General features: G+C 38.8%; 2 pseudogenes across 1 annotated transcript; both read left to right on the top strand.

Annotated features, from left to right (window-relative positions):
• Window positions 1-266: 266 nt before the first annotated feature.
• Window positions 267-9,909, top strand: LOC148779375 (pleiotropic drug resistance protein 1-like; annotated as a pseudogene).
• Window positions 9,910-10,821: 912 nt separating this feature from the next.
• On the top strand, window positions 10,822-16,626 carry LOC148779374 (ABC transporter G family member 39-like; annotated as a pseudogene). The gene is made up of 14 exons (XR_016046454.1): window positions 10,822-11,280; window positions 11,475-11,791; window positions 11,947-12,107; window positions 12,245-12,348; window positions 12,458-12,602; window positions 12,706-12,804; window positions 12,933-13,042; window positions 13,189-13,521; window positions 14,009-14,300; window positions 14,434-14,651; window positions 14,774-15,001; window positions 15,299-15,469; window positions 15,567-15,821; window positions 16,173-16,626. The product of XR_016046454.1 is annotated as an ABC transporter G family member 39-like (transcript).
• The last annotated feature ends 1,499 nt before the right edge of the window (window positions 16,627-18,125 follow it).

The raw sequence follows: 18,125 nt of genomic DNA, 5'->3' as shown, positions 1-18,125 counted from the left end.
TGGGAGTGAATTCCCTTGGTGTGGAAGTCTGCATTCTCCATGTGGTAAAGTAAGTTTTAATCCTTTCTTTTGAATGGTTTGTAGAAGGGTTGCTTTTCTTGATTATGTTCACCTCTCCTTCTTGAGAGGGTCTTTCGCCAGTCGAGTTATCAAAGACTATAGCCTCATCCTCCTTAGCCCGTTCATAATGCGCTACTTTCTCAAGTATAAGGTCAAACGAGTAAGGAACCGCCCCATTGCTGAAGAACATGACATATTCTGAAGTCATGTTCTCTAATGTTATTCTTACCTTCACAGATTTAGGGAGTGGGGTTTCGACAACTCGTGTAGCGGTCTCTCTGAATCTTGTTATAAATTCAAAGGGAGACTCGTTCGACTTTTATTTGGTGGATGTTAGCTCACCAAGGGTAATGGGTCTTGGCCCCGCCTGAATATTTCGTCAGGAGTTGCTTGAGGGTTATCCTTCATGAATCTTTGGTGCCACATCAAAGGAACCTCTGATAAGTCATGCGAAAACATGACCTTAAGTTGGTTGGGTAAGTCTTGCAACATATGGACCATTAATAAGTAGGTGTTGATGTGTGCCTCAGGATCCTCTTTCCCAAAAAATTTGTTTATGAATTCTGGCATCGCAAACGTTACTGGTAGATCTTCTAGGTGTCCTAGAGTTTCTTGTACATAGGTTTTAGGAGCTGAGAAGTCTCATATTCTCATTTCTCTAAAGAGTCTTAGAGGCATTTCATGTAGGTGAATTGAGACGTCGTTATAACCGTGACCTTGCTCGGCTGCATGGTCTGTTGAACCTGGATTTGTGGTACGTGGCTTGTATAGACTGGCTTTCCCATGTAGCGGGTTGCCCCAAGGATTGAGCCTAAGGACTATGTTGAACTTATTATGCCAGTTGTCGGCCTACAGATTCACTCGAATTGAATTGGGTAAGAACAGACCCATTACTCGGAGTTTGCACTACTTGGCCGCAAGAAGGCCTACAGGTTAGAATAACCACTTGATTAGGATGGACGACTCAAGCTGCTATGATGACTAGACCTCTAACCTTTGACAGTGAAGTTCGCTTGTCCTTGACCTTGACTGGATGATATAACCCTAGGGTTATGATATTCTCTTGCCCCAACACTGGACTGAAAGAGTGCAAGGAGGTCATAACTCGATTGAATTGGCAGGCTAGCACCTCTAAGGTTATCATGGTTTGAGCCAAGTAGTTGGCATGGTTTATAGCATGAGCTTCTGACCTAACCTGCTTGGATTGACTACATTTGATGGTGTACCCTCGGTTCAACAGGTCTTTAAAGAATACATGCACCTTATGATTGTCTTGATACCGAGTTAGGTCAAAATTTTGACTTTTACTGGTGCTGGGTTGCTTGGGTAGACTTTCTCTAGCTGTGTGTGAACCCACTTGCCCCCTAACTGGCTGATTACTAAGACTAGAATGTAACTGGCTGATTACTAAGACTAGAATGCTAGGCTGCTAATTGAACATTAGGGTTAACCCAGCTGGGATTGACTGACTCATACATCTAGACCGGGGTCTTACTCTTGGTGTGCCAACTAGATTTGAGGCTAACCCCCATGTCATGGAGGATTGTCCCTGGCCTAACCTCTTGACTGTTCGGGGTATTACGGCACTATTAACCTGTTGGCTCGTGGCTTCCAAATGATTGCCCTGAGGGCGCTTGGACGGCTAGATATGATTCCATATGGGTTGAGACTCGATTCACTAGCACGAGTGCTTTGGATTTGCGAGGGAGCACTATGACGATGCCTCTTGGACTGACTAGGTTCTCTAGATCTAGACTGGGTTGAAACCATAGGGTTGGACCTTGCTTTGCTTTGATCTTGGGTCATAACTCCTAAACTTGTGCTAGACTAGAAAGGTTGGACCTAGCTTGGGCATGGACTTAGATTAGGCTGGATGGACTTATGTTTGAATCCCAAATAGAGGTGAGCCCAGTCTAAGTCTAGGAACAACTTTGAATCTAGACCTAAGAAAAGACCAGACTTGATGGATCTTGCTATACTCGATTGGTTTCAATTTGAACCTTAAGTTAAGATGAACCTAGTCTAGTTCTAGAGGAATCTCTATACTTAGACCTAGGCTAGGACCTAGACTGAGATCTGAACTAGATGGGTACGAGTCTTGGCTCGAACCGAGGAGGCACCTAGGTTTGAACTTAGGCGTGAAGCCGGTTCGGACTTGGACTAGGCTAGCCACAAGCTTGAGTTTGAACTTAGAGGGTTGGTTAACAGACCGGTTGTTGACCCGAATTGGATGAAGGTTAGGTTAAGCACGAGCCTTGGCTTTGACCAAAAGGGGGCCTAAGTTTGGACCTAGGTGTAAACCTGGTTCGGACTTGGGCCAGGCAAGGCACAAGTTTGGAGTTAGACCCAGAAGGTTTTGAAAATCAAACTGGGTGTGGACCCGGACGGGATCAAGGTTGTGTTACCAAAAGGGGGCTTTGGTTCGGACCTGGGCTAGGCTGGCTACAAGACTGGACTTAGATACAAAAAGTTTCAGCTCGGACTAAAGAGGATCCGGACTAAGATCTAGGACTAATCAATCGAGATATGCAAACAATGCACTCGAAAACTTTGCCTTAAACTATAAGTAAGCTCGGTCTGAGTGGGTTCCTTACTATTGAAATGCGGTTAGGCTGAGTAGGTCCCCACATAGGTCCTGGCCTCCTGTTATGGAAATCAACCAAGTCCTACTATGTGTGGAGTTGCTTTGAGGCTAGGGATTATGGAGGGGCGCTCACAGTTAAAGTTACATAAATCTCAACCTCCTCGGCTCTCAATGCTATCTTTCCCTCACGACCGTTAGTGCAGGATTTTTGGAGTTTTCAAAAAATTTGTTGGTTTCCCGAGCTTCCCCAGTCCGTTGTGTGCAAGAGTGTGTAAAGAATCTTGCAAGTGAAAAGAAAAATAGCAAACAGGAAAACACACAATGCAAGAAAAAAAAAGGAGTGAGCACTTGGCACAAATTGTGCCAAGTGAGGTGTGCTTCGGGTCAGGTTTTTGACCGACCAAATGCATAGTCAGATGTGCTGGTAAGCAACACCCAAGAAGGTATACAATTAATAAAAGTGGAACCAGACACAACTCGTGCCTAGTTGAGCATGCCCCAAGTCAAGGGTGACTCGATCAGGGCACAATTAGATAGAGAGTGCAGATGACCCTGAATTTTATTTATTTATTTTTTAATGAAAATAGAAAGTAGTGGCAACTATCGAATTACAAGAAAATAAATGAAAAATAGAATTATTATTTTTTAGACAAAAATTTTTCTTGTTTTGGAAAGAGGGAGAGGCCAAAGTTGAATTTTATTTTTTATGAGAAGATTCTTTATTTATTTATTTTTCTGTGAAAATGAAATGATATACAAAAACAAATTTTTATAGCAAAATTGATTTTTTTTTTTTTTAAACCAAAGAAGCTTTAAAAGTTGTTTTTTCTATCTTGCAAAGCAAATTTTTCTTTTCCAAAAATGAAAAATGCCTCAAAATTTATTTATTTATTTTTTTTGAAAGCAAGATAGCATTTTACCTAATTTTCAGATATGAGAAATACCTTTTAAAAAAAAAAAAAAAAATTGAAAGCAAGATTGCCTTTAAAAGATTTCTTTTGTTTTTTAGACAAAGATGCCTAAAACATTTGCTGATTTTTTTTTTTTTTTGGGAAAGTGATTTTTTATTTTAAAAACTAGCTAAAGATACCGTTTTTTTAGTGGATAAGAAAGATGGCCTCAAACACCCACTCTTTTTCTCTCCCTTCCCCATTTTCTCTCCCTATTTTCTCTCAATCTCCCTTCCCTGTCCATCTCTAGCTAACTCTTTTATAAATTTCCTCTCAAGGGATTAGTTGCTATCTAAGTAAATCTCCTCTCAAGGAAAGAGTTTCTATCTATTCCCCAAAGTTCTCTTAACAACTCACACACCTCATCCCACTTAACTTAAAGTCACTTATTATTGATATGAAGAACTATGCCATGAATACCAAAGAAGAAAAATTATTCCATGAATATCAAAAAAAGATTAAAGCAGAAGAGTCCAAAGAATGTTTTTGAACGTGAATACCAACGGTTAACAATTAACCCAAAGCGTTAACTATGGAATTATCTCCAAAAAGAAAGCTCTACCTCTTAATCAAAAACTCTGCTTCTTTTAGTAAGATAAAAGAAAATGAATAAACAACAAGGAAACCTTACGAGGAAATAAAAGAAGACAACAACAAACTAAAACAAACAAGGAAACTAAAGTCAGAATCCCAAAAGAAAATATTTATGCCCTTCTCTCTCTTTCTCTCGGTCTAAAACTCACAAAAGTTCAAGGAGATGAAAATAAAATAGAAAACATTGAAATCTGAAAATTTCTAGCCATAAACAAAGACACGCAGTCCCCCGAAACACAAGAAAATTATTTGGAACAGATCCAAGCCCTTAACAAGTTGGAGTAGGTGGAGAGAGAAGAAAATAGGAAGTTGAGTAGCCTCTTTTAATAGAGATAATCACGAACCCAAAACAACTTTTTAGAAGTAGAAACGAAACAGACACATAAACATAAACATGCTCTTATCACAAAATTCAATGAGTAATCCTCTTTCTTTTTTTCTGTTTTTTCTACTTACAAACAAATATAATAATAAATGAATAAATAATGAAAAGAAATACTAACGGAAAAAGGTAACAAAAACAAGGCATATGGACAATTAAGAAATATTAAATCTTATGGAGTGATAGCACCACTTATGCACAAGGCATATGGACAATTGACCATTCATATATAAATTTGTTACAATGTATCTACAATGATAACCGTTCATAGTACCATGTTAACTATTTTGTTTACAGTGCAAATCAGATAGTCTTCATAGGAAGATCCAGCAGATCCGTACTACAAACTGATTTTAAAAAAGCGATAGAGAGTGGGGAAAATCAAATTCTGGTTTGTGGCTAGATCTACTCAGAAATGAGTAGATCCGCTCTCAGATCAATGGCAGAGTCAGCATCAATCCAAAAAGCGGAAAGAATAAAATAAACATAAAATCCTAGATGTAACAAAATAACTAAAAAAATAAAAGAAAAAAAGAATGAGAAAATACCTGGCCAGGCCAGTTGGCCCTGCAAACCAGAGGCTTTAAAACCTTGCCCATATCAAGACCGGCTGAGTTTATGCCGTGTGTCCTCTTTTGTCTCTCTTCAAGTTTTGACCAAGCCTTAGCTTGGTTGGATTTCTTGATCTAAGGGTGGCTTAGAGCTAGGGTTTTCTTAGGTCTTAGGCTTGCTAACTAGCTTTTTCTCTCTCTGGGCTCTCTATCTTTCTCTCTCTCCCTCTCTTTCTTTTTCTCTGAGCTCTCTCTCTCTAAGATTTCTTTTTTCTAGTTTCTTTCTCTCTCTAGATTTTCTAGCCTCCCATATCCCACGTCTCTCTCCCATCTCTTCCCTTTCTCTCCCCCTTAGCACGCTAGTTTCCTTTTCTTATAAACCTAATAGGGATGTAGATTAGATAACTATTAAGAACTATGAGATTTTTAGGTATAGAATGGATAACTACTAAAACCATGGGTGTGGATTGGATAACTTCTAAAAACTATGGGATTTACTAAGTCTAGATGACTAACTACTAAAAACTATGAGATTTGCTAGGTGTGGATCATATGATTGGGACCATGGATTATGGTGGTCTATGGTTTAGGGGCCTTCTAAAATAGTGTGGTCCTAGGTTTTTCTAATATTAGGAAAATCATGGAATTTTGTCAATTTTAAAAATAGGGTGTCTACAAATTTATATCAATGTATGGGAAAGGCAAACAGTTCTAATCCCATTTCTTATTTCTATAGCTATTGTTTCACATTAGTGGAGCAGATAATGATATCAAAATCAGACAAAAAATAGGTGTGTTAAACAATGCTACATATTCAGCAGCATATGACCAATTATCTCATGCATTTAGGATTTGACTCAAATAATGAGATCAAATGATGTTTGATCCACTTATGCAAACCAATGACATTCTAAGTAAGCCAATGACATCATAATGATATCAAAATGATATCAAAATCAGATAACAAATGGTGTGTTAAACACTGCAGCATATTCAGCAACATATGACCAATTACCACATGCATTTAGCACCAAGATTTGACTCAAAATAAGATCAAATGATGCTTGCTCTACTTCTGCAAACCAATGACATTCTAAACAAGCCAATAACATCATAATGATATCAAAATCAAATAAAAACAATGTGTTAAATACTGCTGCATATTCAACAGCATATGACTAATTATCACACGCATTTAGCACCAATATTTGGCTCAAAAAATGAGATCAAATGATGTTTGAGCTACTTCTGCAAACCAATGACAGTCTAAGCTAGCCAATGACATCAAAATCAGATAACAAAATAGTGTGTTAAGCACTTCTGCATATTCAATGGCATATGACCAATTATCATATGCATTTAGCACCAAGATTTTACTCAAAATGAGATCAAATTATGCTCTATCTATTTCTGCAAACCAACAATATTCTAAGCAAGCCAATGACATCATAATGATATCAAAATCAGATAAAAACCAATTTGTTAAACATTGTGCTACATATTCAGCAACCTATGACCAATTATCACACGCATTTAGCACTATGATTTGATTCAAAATGATATCAAATGATGCTTGATCTACTATTTCAAACCAATGACATTTTAAGCAAGCCAATAGCATCATAATGATATCACAATTAGATAAAAAATAATGTGCTAAGCACTATTGCATATTCAGGAGCATGTGGCCAATTATCACACACATTCAACACCAAGATTTGACTCAAAATGAGATCAAATGGTGCTTGATCTACTTCTGCAAACCAATAAAATTCTAAACAAGTCAATAACATCATAATGATATCAAAATCAAATAAAAAATAGTGTGTTAAACACTGATGCATATTCATCAGCATATGTCCAATTATTACACACAATGAGCACCAAGATTTGACTCAAAATGAGATCAAATGATGCTTGTTCTACTTCCACAAACCAATGACACTCTAAGCAAGCCAATAACATCATAATGATATCAAAATCAGATAAACAATAGTGTGTTAAACATTACTGCATATTCAGTAGCATATGGACAAATCACTCACATTCAGCAACTCAAAATAATAACAAATAGAGCTTGATCTACTTCTGCAAACCAATGACATTCTAAGCAATCTTATAACAACATAATATATCAAAATCAGCTAAAGAATAGTGTGTTAAACGCTACTACATATTCAGCAGCATATGGCCAATTATCACACACATTGAGCATCAAGATTTGACTCGAAATGAGATCAAATGATGCTTGATCTACTTCTGCAAACCAATAACATTCTAAGCAAGCCAATGGCACAGTAATAATATCAAAATAAATAAAAAAACAGTATGTGAAACATTGCTGCATATTCGACAGCATATGGCCAATTATCACTCACATTGAGCACAAGATTTGACTCAAAAAATGAATGGAGAGAGAGAGTCAGTTGCATAGTTCAGAATAAAGGTACAAACCAACAGGATAATAAAATCTTCGTCAAGAAGCTCCGCGAGCGCATAGATATATATCTATATCTCACACATGTTTGCTCTTCCTATCTAATGGTGGTTGGCTTTGGCTTTGGCTTTGCAGAGTGAATATAACATTGCCGGAGGTTGAGATCAGATATGAGCAACTCAGGGTGGATGCAGAGGCTTACTTGGGAGGGAGGGCTTTGCCCACTCTCCTTAATGCCACCCTTAACACCCTTGAGGTGCCTACTCTCTCTACTACATGATTGTATTGGGATCCTACAGCAACTACTATATTTGAAAAGAAATATACAGAGAAAATACATTCGAACTTAAAAATCCTTGAATTCTTAAATTGTTCTCTTGAGAGACCTATAATGGCCTTAATAATTGAAAAGAAACAGTATATAAAGCTACCATATATTTTTAATACAAAGAGGTCAGAATCACTCTCATATGTCAGATTTTAAATGCAGTGATTATAAGCGTGTTTTGGACTAGACTTCAAGTTAAAAAAAAAAAAAATATGACATCCAAATTGACATCTAATAACTAGGAGTAATTATGAATTCCTCGAATGGTCTCACTTCGAACAATCGTGACCAAAAAAACCATTGGAATCACCTAAGAAAACGTACAACTTTCTGCAATACCTGTGCTTCCAATTTCATATTCACTTAAGAGAGACATGTTGTTGGCAGAGCTTTATGAGTTTCCTGAAGTTGCTCAAGAGCAAGAAGAAGCCCGTGACAATTCTCAAGGGAATTACCGGCGTGATGAAACCCGGAAGGTGGATAGACAAAACTACTTCTCTCTCTCTCTCTCTCTCAAACAATGTGTGTTGGTGTGATGACAGGATGACCCTGCTACTAGGCCCTCCAGGGGCTGGAAAGACCACCCTCCTCTTGGCTCTCGCAGGAAAATTGGACAAAAGCCTCAAGGTGGGTTCACTCTTCCTACAATTTCATCTCCAAAATTTGGCACTTTTTAAAGAGAAAAAGAGAGAAACTTCAGTTCTTTGGGTGTGTTTTGACAGGTTTCGGGCAAGGTGACGTACAATGGGCACAGTATGAGGGAGTTTGTGCCGCAGAGGACGTCGGTGTACATCAGCCAAAAGGATCTGCACATTGGAGAGATGACAGTCCGAGAGACCATGGATTTCTCTGCTCGATGCCAAGGCGTAGGAAACAGATATGGTTCGTCTCTCTCTAACAAACTCTATTTTTTGCTGCTGATTTTGTTGGAATGCTCTGCTTAAAAGCCACTGGTTTTTGTAGCCGTTCTTGCGGAGCTTTCAAGGAGAGAGAAGGATTAGTCCATAAAACCAGACCCTGATATTGATTTTTTCATGAAGGTAACATAGCAATGAAACAGACCTAACCCAGAAAGAAGTCATGGTATTAGCAGTCTCAATTCACCCACTGTTTCTTCTTCTTTTGTAGGCAATTGCATTGGAAGGACAAAAATCAAGCATCCTGACCGACTATATACTTAAGGTTTGGCACCCCAAATAAGACACTCTCCTCTCCCTTTCTCCCTCCAACTCAAATTTAGATTAGCATATTTGGGATATGCTAAAGAGAATGAGATGTTTTAGTGAGAAAATTAAGTTAGGAGGTGTGTGCAGCTGCTTGGGCTGGAGGTGTGCCGGAGACCATGGTCGGGGACGACATGAGGAGGGGGATATCAGGCGGTCAGAAGAAACGCGTCACGACAGGAGAGATGATGGTAGGGCCCTCGACTGCTCTGTTAATGGACGAGATATCAACAGGGCTCGACTCCTCCACCACTTTCCAAATCGTAAACTGCCTCCGACAATTTGTTCATGTCTTCTCTGGAAGCCTTGTTGCCTCTCTCTTGCAACCGGCACCGGAGACTTATGATCTCTTTGACGACATCATCCTTCTCTGTGAGTTACAGGTTGTGTACCATGGACCGAGAGAATCAATTCTCGACTTCTTCCACATGATGGGATTCCGATGTCTCGAAAGGAAAGGAGTGGCCGATTTCTTGCAGGAGGTAAAACCTCTCTCTCTTACTGCAAGAGTTTCAATTGCCTCTCATTCTCACTTAACCCGTCCTATTGTTAAGGCAACCTTCTGTATCCGTCTAAGAGTTTACAGTCTACATATAGAATGACTTTCAATCTAGAATCTTGCACTACAGGGACTGAGAAACCAATGATGTGTCTGAGAAGCCAACGAAACTAATTACTGACACTATAGTCTTTCTACGAGTCATGACTTTTATTTTGTTTGGGTAAATCAGGAAGAAAGCCCGCTATCCATTTTTCATTAATAAAAGATAGAAAAAATTATATCGTACTATCTTATAACCCTACAATAAGATAATTGTGTCATGAAATAAAGGAAGGTTAAAAACATTTGGAGGCTTAGAGTGCCAAATAGTGGCCTCCGCAAAAACTGTAGCCTTTTTGACAAGAACATCGACCACCAAATTAGCCTTACGGTAAACATGGCAAATGAACCGTGAATGATTCTCATAGCTTTCAACTCAACTAATTTTGCTTTTAAACATAAAACTTTATCCAATGGTTAATCTACTTTTACTAAAGAGATGAGTATCCATGATTCAACACTTTGTGAACCTAAAGAGTTCCAATATTTTGGAACTCGGCATGGGCCCCGGAGTTGGCTATTGCTACAGCCGAAGCCGAATTACTCAAGTGAGTCCAAGTGAACACGTGTAAGTAGTGCACACATATAAAAGAGCCCTTAAAAAACCCAAAAAAAAGAAAATAAAAATAGGGAAAAACTCAAACTAAACTAAAAACAATATAAAAATTCAAAATAATCTAAAATATATATATAAAACAGGACATAGAAATATTCATTTAAAATTTAAGACATTCAGAATAATTCAAAAATAAATATATATATATAAAACCTTTCTTTTTGGGTAGTTCAGTGGGGAAGGGATCCCCTACTTGTGGCATGAACAGAACTAAAGACATTATGTTGTTGTGCCTAGCCACCTTGACCCCCTGGACTTCAGCCAAATTCCTAGAAAATATGAAAATCGAGCAAGTAAAACTCACAGATCATTGTCATACATCCAAATCACACAAACAGGATTTATACAAGGATTCACTATCGAATAAAATTATCATATTTTTTAGTTTCTCAATTACCCTGAGCTTTAACCGTGTACTCAGCTGAATTTTTGAACACTGAACAATACCTTAATAACAAAAAACTAAACTGTAGGACACCTAGAAAATTTTGAATCAGTGTAATTCCAATATCTTCTGTCACTCTCTCTCTCTCTCTCTCTCTCTCTCTCTCTCTCTCTCTCTCTCTCTCACTTGACTGCCAATACAAGTGACATCAAGGCTCATTTCTTGCAAGAGGTCCTCTCTCTCTCTCTCTCTCTCTCTCTCTCTCTCTCACTTGACTGCCAATACAAGTGACATCAAGGAAGGATCAAGAACAATACTGGTTCGACAAGAATCAACGCAACAGATATATCCCAGTACAAGAATTTGCAGATGCATTCCAGTCCTTCCATGTCGGCAGGGAGATGCAATCTGGTCTCTCGGTGCCCTATGACAAGTCCAAGTGCCACCCTGCCGCCCTAGTTAGAAACAAGTATGGCCTAACCAAGATGGAGCTCTTCAAGGCTTGCTTTGATAGAGAAGTGCTCCTTATGAAGAGAAGTGCCTTCATCTTCATCTTCAAAGCTATTCAGGTCCAACCATTCACTCTTATGTTCTTCCTCTGGTTTCATTTTAGATAGATATATAGGAGGACAGATAGAGAAACAGAGAGAGGATACTAATGGTTTCTCTCTCTTTCCCTTGATATTGAATGAAAGAGTTGGTGAATCATACGGTTTATCTATGAAAATGATTCATTTGATGGACCTTGTATTGCTCTTCACAGATAGCCATTGTCGCTACCATGACTACGACAGTCTTCCTCCGCACAGAGATGGGAAACAAGACCTTATGGGATGGGTCCAAGTACATGGGAGTTTTGTTCTTTGGGCTCGTGAACGCGATGTTTAATGGTCTAGCAGAATTGCAAATGACGATAGTGAAGCTGCCTGTATTTTACAAGCAAAGAGATGCAAAGTTCTTCCCTGCTTGGGCCTCTACTCTCCCCACATTTCTCATGAGGATACCCATCTCTTTACTGGAGTCCTTCGTATGGGTAGCTATAACCTATTACTCAGTTGGATTAGCACCGAACCCGAGCAGGTTAATTCATCCTCCTCTGCCCTACCAAAGCTCATGAATTTTATTTTTTTTAATTTAAATTAATCTTGTGAATTTTGTTTGCTCTTTTTGTCTTTCTTTTGTTAATTGTAATGTTAGAATTGACAATGAATTGCCTATGGTTTTCCTGTTTTCAGATTCTTTAGGCAATTCTTTTTGCTATTCAACCTGCATCAGATGTCTTTGTCTCTCTTCCGCTTTATCGGGGCACTAGGTCGAAACCAAATCATTTCGAACACATTTGGAGCATTTGCGCTATTGGTGATATTTGTCTTGGGAGGCTTCATTGTCTCAAGAGGTAATGTATCATGGATGTAGTAACATTTGATTATGTACAATGTTCATATTGTAACTGTCTCTGCGCTATTTTGCTTTAGTTTATATTACAAAAGTATGCACACCATTATAAATAAATTATTATCCAAATTTTGGCAGAGGACATCTACAGCTGGTGGAAATGGGGATACTGGTCTTCTCCTCTCATGTATGCTCAAAATGCTGTGGCTGTAAATGAGTTCCTATCAAATAGATGGATACAGGTTAACATGAAATACGCAAAAAATCCCTTTAAAACTTTTTTGGTTCATGTAGATTAGGATAAAAGAGTGCATGGAGGAAGTAGCTGACTATCTTGTACATGTGCAATAGAATGGTGTCCACATAGGCCAGCTACTCTTGAAGATTCGAGGGATTTTCACTGAAGCAAATTGGTATTGGATTGGGATTGGGGCTCTCATGGGTTACAACGTCCTCTTCAACATCCTTTACACCTTAGCTTTAAAGTATCTTGACCGTGAGTACAACATTTCAATTTCACCATTTGTTGTTTCTACTGTTAATTGATCGAAATGAAAAGAAGTTAATGGGAAAAAAAAGTAAATTGTTTCATTATGCAGCTCTTGGGAAGCCTCAGGCATCTATCACAGAGGATACATCAGAGGGGAAGCATGAAGACCAAATTAAGGTCAATGGACATCTGAATGGAAAAGTATTTGGTATGTAGAGAAGTCATAGAGGGAGAGAGGCTCGTTTCCTCAACATTGAAAGTGTAGTTTGGATCCTATTACTTACCCAGAAAAATTTAAAAGGTCTCACTCTTTGTCATGTGTTTCTCTCCGTGTAGGAGACTCTACTACAACAAATGGAATGAAAGAGAAGAAAGGAATGGTGCTACCATTCAAACTGCTTGCGTTGGCCTTCAAGGTGATCAAGTACTTTGTCGACATGCCAGCCGTATGTCAAGATCTTCTTGACCCAATTTACTAGTAGTAGTGGTAGAAGTAGTAGCAGTTAATAGTGGATACTAAAATGATCCTGATGATAATTATGTCGATAGCCCCCAAAAAAAAGATAGTGAACTGAAAGGCCTAGGTGTGCAGGAAATGAAGGCTCATGGGGAAGAACAAGACCGATTGCAATTGTTGCAAGGGGTGAGCGGAAGCTTCCGGCCAGGCGTGCTGACATGCCTGATGGGTGTGAGTGGAGCAGGGAAAACAACACTCATGGATGTCCTTGCCGGGCATAAGACTGGTGGCTACATTGAAGGATCCATTTCCATCTCTGGCTACTCAAAGAAGCAAGAGACCTTTGCCCGTATTTCTGGTTACTGTGAGCAGAATGATATTCACTCCCCTAATCTCACTGTCCATGAGTCGCTCCTCTTCTCTGCCTGGTTGCGACTCCCAGCTGATGTCCAATCGCACACTCGAAAGGTTACACTCCTCAAATTCCAAATTTGATTGTCTTGTTTTTGGAAGTTCGGCAATGGGATTTGAACCTTGGACAATGTGTTGCAGCCCCTAATATCCTAACCACCAAGCAAAGCACACCAATGTAGAACAAATTCGATTATTGCACCCTTAGGAATAAGTATTAAGAGTTTTGTCTCTCCATTTAAAGCATCTAGGATTGTTCAATGGTCCAACACAAGAAAGACTATAGTGCTCGAAATTTTTCCTCAATCAACTCCATATCTTCCAAACTATATTGGACAGAAAATATCTAACTGGGATCTCTGCTAAATTAGCTATTGGCCTTTCCCTCGACTTAATTTTGGGCAGTGAAATTAATCCTGGTACAAAATCTCTAAATATTTCTACAATAAATGGTCAAATTCTAGTTTCTTTTACGGAGTTGTATTTTCTTATAAAAAATGGAGCTTTGTCTAAGTAACTAGAAATTTATCATTGTGATACCCAGGCCTTTGTCGAGGAGGTAATGGAGCTGGTGGAGCTGAACAACCTGAGGGAGGCTCTAGTGGGCGTGCCAGGGGTCAATGGCCTCTCCACAGAGCAAAGGAAGAGACTGACAATTGGGGTTCGAGCTCATTGCCAACCCCTCCATCATCTTCATGGACGAGCCTACCTCGGGGCTCGATGCTTGAGCAGCCGCCATTGTCATGAGGACTGTAAGAAATACAGTGGACACAGGCCGCACCGTGGTCTGCACCATACACCAACCTAGCATTGACATATTTGAGTCCTTTGATGAGGTATGTACTCTCTCACGCGTGTGCGCGCACACGCACACAAACAAATACTTAGTTTTAGGAATTCTGCCTTTAATATGTTCTATCCATTCGTTCCTATGCAATCAATCGTACAAACAAATTTTCATGTTCTCAGCTCTTCTTGATGAAACGAGGAGGACAAGTTATCTACGCAGGCCCATTGGGGACGAACTCACAACAACTCACCGACTACTTCCAATCAATCGAAGGTGTCCCCGAGATAACCTCAGGATATAATCCTGCAACTTGGATGCTAGAGGTCACCTCCATAGCCTCTGAGAATGGACTTCAGGCGGATTTCGCTAACATTTATGCCAATTCTCCTCTATATGAGTGAGTAGTTGCCTTAGTTCTTCTCTGTCTCTATGATGAAGTCACTCGTGATCCTCCCTTTTGATCTCCTTGGGAAATTTTAGTGTTTCGTCTTAAGATTACTACTTCCCCCATAATTGTAGGAGGAATATGGCATTGATTGAGGAGTTGAGCAAGCCAACACCAGGGTCTCAAGACCTACACTTCAAGACCCAATTCTCACAGCCATTCATGGTGCAAGCTGTGGCCTGCCTCTGGAAGCAACACTGGTCCTACTGGAGAAACCCTCAATACAATGCAGTACGCTTCTTCTTCACCCTGGTAGCCGCCCTCCTGTTTGGCAGCATATTCTGGGACATGGGAAGCAAGATGTAAGCATTCTCTTCTTTCTCCATTTCTGGTCCAACAGAAAAAATTATGATTGAATTGTCTCGCAAGTTTCAAATTTTTTTTTAACAATTTTCCTTATGCTTCCATTTTTCTCAAATTTTCCAAAGCTTTTTCGTAAAATTTAACTATAAAAACTAGCACTTGAGAATGTCTTCTTAAACTACCTAACCAAGAATGTTCAAGATAGATATTTATATTGCCTTCCATGCTAGTACTTCATGCATTCCAACTCACTGTTGTTCTAACCTCACTGTGCTGCACGAATGGTCAAAACATAGAGAGCAGCAACAAGACTTCCTCAATGCGATGGGTTCCATGTTCTCTGCGGTTCTCTTCCTCGGGGTGAATAATGCATCTTCAGTTCAGCCAGTTTCGACATAGAGAGAAGTGTATTCTATAGGGAGAGAGCAGCTGGGATGTTCTCAGCCCTTCCATATGCCTTGGCTCAGGTATGAAACAAATTCAACAACTCACAACTTTGATAAAAAGAAAATACAGGTATATCTTTTGATGGCAATGGCAATGAAAGAGAAATTGTGTTTGTAGGTTTTGGTGGAACTGCCTTATGTGTTTGTACAAACAGCTGTATATGGGGTGGTGGTGTACTGTATGATCGGATTCGAGTTCACTTTGGTAAAGTTCTTGTGGTTTTTCTTCTTCATGTTCTTTACCTTCCTCTACTACACATATTACGGGATGATGACTGTGGCCTTAACTCCCAATGCTACTTTTGCCTCCATTCTTTCTTCTGCATTCTATGGTGTATGGATGCTCTTCACTGGCTTCTTGCTCCCACGCACTGTAAGTGAATTACACATCTTTCGTTTTCCTGGTTATTTAATTTAAAATATAATTGCTTCATATTTTCTTGAAACTAGGATTCCAATCCAGCCAACATAACTATGTTTTTTCCTTCAAAATATCATGTTGTATAGGTTAGCTCCAATAGAGGACCACATAAGCCTTCCTTGTATGGCTCTTTATTACTTTCATTAAACTTATGTCGAATGAAGTCTAAATTCTAAGTTCTTTCCAATTAACTTATAAAAAACAAAGGTCAAATGCTATGACATTAGCAAAATAGAGATAACAACTTCCATAACAATGTATAGATCATTTGTGAGAACTTCATGGCCATTCCCATGTTTGCAGAGCATCCCCGGCTGGTGGAGGTGGTACTACTGGGGGTGTCCCGTCGCCTGGACACTTTACGGTTTGATGGTGTCTCAGTTTGGAAATGTGACAAAGCAGTTGCTCACGGCCGAGGGCAACCCCGTACCGCTACGCGACTTCCTCAATGCTTCATATGGATTTGATTATGACATGCTGCCTTGGGTTGCCTGTGTTGTTGTTGGCTATGCCATCCTCTTCGCCCTTGTCTTTGCCTTATCCATTCGCACCCTTAATTTCCAAGCTAGATGAATGTTTCATGATCCTCTCATTCACTTTATTGTTTCCTTTCTTCTCCCTTTCATTCTGGAAATGAGTGTATTCACAATTTTCTCGCATGTATTTATCCATTTTTCTCCCTTGATATAAGGTCAGGTGTATTTTGGCTTGCAATGTCCCATCTCAATTCAATGAAATATGATTGAATTTTTGTGTACTTGATCAAGATCTCGTTTCCTTTGTGCTTGGTTTCATTATATTATAATGATACGGTGACATAATATCACTCCCCTTCTTTAAATGTCTCAACCTGCATTCTTAAGAACATAAAATTCCTATTTGGTGTTGACAAAGAAAATTACCACCAGACAATAGCAATAAACAATATCATAGAAAAGAAATGACCGAAATATTTTGTGTTGGAGTTCATAGTCGACTCCCACGGTAGAGTAGAGTACACCCGTCATCGCAAGACACCTGCCCAGGAGGATTCCTTTTCTATAAAATTTTGCAAAACATCATCAATTCACCCAGTGTTCTAAAACCACGGCAAACTCGGGCGAGTCTTTGGGTCCAATAACAAAGAAACAAAAAAAAGGAATAATGATAAAAATTTAGAAATGACATAAATCAAGCAATTCTGAAGGTGTAACATAGACCTAGATAATCCACCCACCAATCTCAATCTGTATCGACCAATTTTGATCTGGTTAGACAAGTTTTAGTTGTTTAAATTCACAATATGAATAATAATTTAATCAAAAAAAAATTACTTAAGAACCCAGCTATGAGCAGACGCTTCCTGGACCATTTGTCTTATGTAAATTTTAAATTTTTTTATTTTATTTTTTAAGATTGACAATTGGGACAAAACATAGAAAATCTACAAATTTTAACCCATATGCAAATATTTACATGCGGGATTAAGTTTCCAGTATACTTCCTCTAGAGGATTGAATTGTTTTCGTTTTGTATTAATTCATAGGAGGTTTTTAATAGTTAGCCAACTAAAAAGCATTTTGGTCAAAAACCAATGATTTGAAACTTATATAAGTTATTGGTATTGAGGGTGTGGTTGGCATCGAGGGCGTGGTTAGAAGTGGTGAGAAAAGATACGAAGACGTATAGAGTCGTCGATGGTATGATCTAAAAAAAGCAAAATTGCGAGATGATGTTGATAATAAGATACCCGAATTGGTCAGGCTCAACCGATTTGCCGATTCTTTGGGTGACAAACGAAAAAAACAAAATAATACTTCTAAATTTTGAAAGATTAAAAAATAAAAATAACAAAAAAATAAAGTTCCTTGTGTGATTCACCTATTGCTCTCACGCAAGTCACTCTGTACCAAGCCAATTCCAGGTTATGGACAAGAAGTCCCAGAGCATGATCAACGATTCATGATCTACATTGACATTTCTTGATCTGAACCTCCGATTTTTAAATCATCAAAATACAAAACCATCGTTCTTCTTCTAAATGAGGCAGAGAGGGGAGGAGGTAAAGAAGAAGCTAGAAAGTAAAAAATTCTTCTCCTTTTTTTCCTCCCTGTGAGAAGGGGGACCTCATCGTCCGCAACACCAAAAACATATTCAAATTAGAACTTATCAAATGCCGAAGCTTGGGGCAGCTGAGGTCAGAAAAGAAATATCTATATAAACCTCAAAATGATGTTTTCTAGCTAATACCCATGCACAAAAAATTCACTTATCTTG

The sequence above is a fragment of the Amborella trichopoda genome, chromosome 12 (assembly GCF_054954075.1).
Source record: "Amborella trichopoda isolate Santa Cruz 75 chromosome 12, AtrichopodaSantaCruz75HAP2 v2.0, whole genome shotgun sequence".
NCBI classification, from domain to species: domain Eukaryota; kingdom Viridiplantae; phylum Streptophyta; class Magnoliopsida; order Amborellales; family Amborellaceae; genus Amborella; species Amborella trichopoda.
This window is presented reverse-complemented; position numbering and strand designations above follow the sequence as displayed.